The sequence below is a fragment of the Cicer arietinum genome, chromosome 3 (genome assembly GCF_000331145.2).
Source record: "Cicer arietinum cultivar CDC Frontier isolate Library 1 chromosome 3, Cicar.CDCFrontier_v2.0, whole genome shotgun sequence".
Taxonomy (NCBI): domain Eukaryota; kingdom Viridiplantae; phylum Streptophyta; class Magnoliopsida; order Fabales; family Fabaceae; genus Cicer; species Cicer arietinum.
The window spans coordinates 27,441,000-27,445,349 of NC_021162.2; the positions used below are offsets into that span (position 1 = coordinate 27,441,000).

Here is a 4,350-nt window from a genome sequence, read left to right on the forward strand (position 1 = left end):
AAGATGAAGTTTAAAATTTTTTTATTTATTAATCTATTGTTATTTTGGGTTCATTCCTAGTCAGATGCACACATGAGATAGAGAAAGTGACACATCAAATGCCACACAATCGTGCACATCATCAAGTTAATAGTGTTAACAATCAACTTAACGTGAAAGACTAAACTAGCTGACATTTGAATGGGTCACAGACTAATTTAGGTTTTTGACTAAGTTAGGGACTAAAGTGATAGTGCTCTACATAGTCAAGGACCAAAATCATGGTTTACCCAAAAAATAATTTATAAGGTTGAAAATACACATCAAAGAATACATAGAAAATCAGAGGCACCTTAATATTGTTAGGTTGAAAATCTTTTTCCAAATTCGAACTTGAGACATTACAGTTGTGTGTGTGTTTATGGTGATATTTATCATCTCATCTACGAACAAAAGAAAAATATAGGCAAGCGATGAATGTCTTTTCTTAAGAAAATATAAAGCAAAACTACACCACACCTTTAAACTTAATTTAAAATTTTCTCATTATCCTATATTTTTTTCTCTTTCGCTAGTGACACTCCTTTTATGAAAAAAAATAGCCAAAATACCCTTACAGCAAAATCAAATTTACAAATTTTCTCTCATTTTGCACCATTCCTCTCATCTTCCTCTGTTTTTACAATAAGTAGAAGCAAGCCTTAAATCTCACCCAAAATCTCAACAACATTAAAGGTTTATCATTTTTTCCTCTTCTTCCATTTACGTCAACTGTTTGATCCTTATACCTCTTTGTTTCCTTCTTTTTTTTTTTCAATTTTATTACTATGAATGTTTGTATATGTTAATTTGAGGATGTTGTTGTTCTTTTATGCATATCATGTGTGTGTGATCAATCTACGCTTTTTAATTTTTAACGTGTTATGTTCCAAGTTGGGATTTACTCAATCTTAGTTTTTTTGTATGTTGACTCAATCTCGGTTTGTGTATGTGTATGCAATATCAGTTTGTGTATGTGTATGCAATATCAGTTTGTGTATGTTTAGACAATCTTAGTTTACGTGTGTTTACACAGTTTGAGTTTGCGTATATTTTTGTAGTCTTAGTTTGCATTTATTATCAGAATCACAATGTTTTTTTTAAGCATGTCTCCATATTTGTATGTAGGCATGTTGCGTACGTTGTTTACCAACTACGAGGGTTGGATTAGAGTTAAACTTAATAATATGTCTTTTGACTAAGAGGCTCATGTAAGACCAACCACTTATCTACGAACTCGGAAAGAATCCCAAGAAGAACACATGTAACCTGTATACTTAGATCAAGAGGATCTCCAACATGAGCATATGGATCAACCTCCATAGTTAGATGTAGAGAAGCCCAAACAAGAGCACATGGACCAACCTTCACAATTGAATGTAGAAGAGCCCCAACTGGAGCATGATGGATTTCCTAGCAGTCTATTGGGCACATTTGTCCTTAGGACATATGGTGTCCACGTGTCTACTCAACTTTGAGAAGGAATGATAAGTTAAGAATCATATTATATTTTTAATAGTTGTTGTCATAGCATTATATTAAATATTCATTTTTTTTTTTCATTTTTTTTAAGATTGTGGTGAGTTAAGGATATTCAACAACGGAAAAAAATTGAAAGAAGTGTATAAAATAGGTTCACTACTATTGCGAGAAAATATTTTCAACCAAGTTTGTATCCAAATATTATATTCAATCTTTCATTGTCGTGCTTCTTCACTACAAAAGTTCTTTCACAAATTAATTGCAAGTGATATAGGTGTTCAGAATTATGGATCTACTTCTCATGTGTTTATGTTTTATCTTTATATCTAGTTTATTCTTCCTTTACCATTAACGGCCCTTGCATTATCTCCTTATCAAATGATCAATAAAGCTAATTATGTATTTTTATGGATTGTGTTTTTATTGACTTTAGAGAGGTCATTAAGAATAGTTTGCTAACTTTTTACAGTGACAATACTGTATTGTGGTTTTGGATCGTTTTCTTTTACTCATGAAATACAGTGCTTTTGGTTTTAACTCTTTAATTCATAATTTTTTAAAAATAACTCTTTTAAGAACTATTTTATTATTATCCCAAAAACATGTTTTTGTCTTTACGTAAATATCTTTTAATCATATAGTTTGTTACTCGTATTAGCTTTTTTATTGAGGTTTTGATACAATTAGATTTCATTAAGAGTACATAAGCAGAAAATAAAATGAACAGGGTAATAGATATCTGAAGTGAATCATGAAATGAAAACACAAGTCATGAGTGTAATTGTTTCTTTTTTAATAATTTATGTTTGGATTGCAACACATTATTAAACAGTTAAAATTTTAAAAATGTTGAGTATTAAACGTGAGTTACATTTCAACAAAATATAACATATTCATTCTAAAAATTTATTCACCGGTGGCTGGGTGCACCATCTATATATATATATATATATATATATATATATATATATATATATATATGAAAATGATATAATATAAAATTAGATAACGATATAATTGAATTATTATAAAATAAATATTTAGTAAAAAAAAATTATTATATTATGTGTTTGATGACATGTTACGTGATAACAAACATAATAATAATATTTTATTTTATTATATATTTAGTATACACTTCATTGCGACATATTATAAAATATATCAAATTTAAATAATCTATTGACAATACTAAATATATTATTTTATTTTGTGTTTTTAGAATTATGAGTGACCAAATCAATTTATTTTATGCGTTAGATAAACAAAATAAAGACATAGTATTTATTATGTGTAAGTGACAAAATTATTCTTGTAAAAGAATTACATTTATTTGAAAATTTTAAATTTAATCTTAATTCTATTTTTTTTTTATTTATATTTACATTTAATTAGATTTCAATTTTATATATTTTTAATTATATTTTATAAGAATAACTAAAAATAACTTAATGTTCTTATTATATTCAACTGGTTTCTAGCCCACTTCATATTAAAGATAAATTTTTTAACTATATAAACAAGATATGATAGTGTTAAAGAATAATTTATGATATCTTGTTAATTCTTCTCATTAAACTATATAAACAAGATATGATAGTTATATCTTATCCTGTCTTTTATTCTCTTCATGACAGAAGGGTAATATTGCAAAAAGAAAATATTAAATAAATTTTTTATCCCTATAAATATATATTATATTTTGTTTTTAGTCCTCTTAAATTTCTTTTTCTACTAATGGTCCTTCAACTATTTTTATCAATAATTATGGTCTCTACTTTGAAGTCAACTTATGTTATCATTCAAATTTTTTACTTAATTTTTTAGATATGTTTAAAATAGTATAAAAACATTTCCTATAAAAATTTTAAATTTAAAAAAGAAATTAAACTATAAGTTTTTAATCGTTAAAAACTTAAAAAGTTATATTTTATTTTGAGACAATAATTTTATTTCACATTCATAATAATAAAAAAAAAAATCAATCAAATAATTATTCTATGTCTCTTCATCATCATTACATTTTTTTAGTATGTATAAAATAAATTTAATAAAAAAATAATTTTGTAAAGCATCTATTACTAGCTCTAAATACACGGACTAACTAGGTCATAGTGTTGAGACAAAATCTCTCAAATGATTTTAATGATAACAAAATTACTTAAGAGATTATGATTGTAGTTAATGACTAACATGTGTTCTTGAGTGTATTCATATAAGATAATAGGTTATTAATCATTAAGGCAAAAAGAAGGAAAATGTGATTTTGGCCTGAGGATGGAAATTGCTGCAAGCGTAAGGATGGGCTGCAATTTGAAAAACTCCAGATTTGGACAATCTGATCTCTCACCAGAACAAATGTGTTTATTCAAATGCATAACAATGTCAAACATGAATAAACAAAGCATTCAAAAGTTAGAGACAAAAGGTCAAAAGAAAAAGGTGAATATGGCTAGATCTAGTATATAAAGGATAGGCCAGCAAAAGTGAAAGCAACCTATCAAGCATGTGCAAAGGTCAAAGTCTGAACATTTAATGGGCTTGCACGATTTAATTCATAAAGAAGTCAAGTTAACAAAAGGCAACTTGAAACAAGCCAAAAATGGAAGATCACATGTTGCTGCCAAATCTGATCCTCGGACTGAGTATGAGCCCAAAAATTATTTTTAAAACACTTAAAAATTATTTTTAACAGCAAAATCCCTATTCAACCCCCCCTTCTAGTGATATTTAGCTACAACAATTGGCATCAGAGCAAGGTTCTCTAAAAAATACAGCTAACAGTGTAAGAGAAAAAGATCCAAAAAGAAAAATGTCAAAAGCTAAGTACATCCCTAAAGGAGGATCATT

At 27.1% G+C, this 4,350-nt stretch overlaps 1 long non-coding RNA gene across 1 annotated transcript; it reads left to right on the top strand.

The window, feature by feature from the left end:
• Window positions 1-568: 568 nt before the first annotated feature.
• Window positions 569-1,787, top strand: LOC113784741 (uncharacterized). Its single transcript, XR_003470842.2, has 2 exons — window positions 569-714; window positions 1,147-1,787. It is a non-coding gene; the product is annotated as an uncharacterized lncRNA (long non-coding RNA).
• The last annotated feature ends 2,563 nt before the right edge of the window (window positions 1,788-4,350 follow it).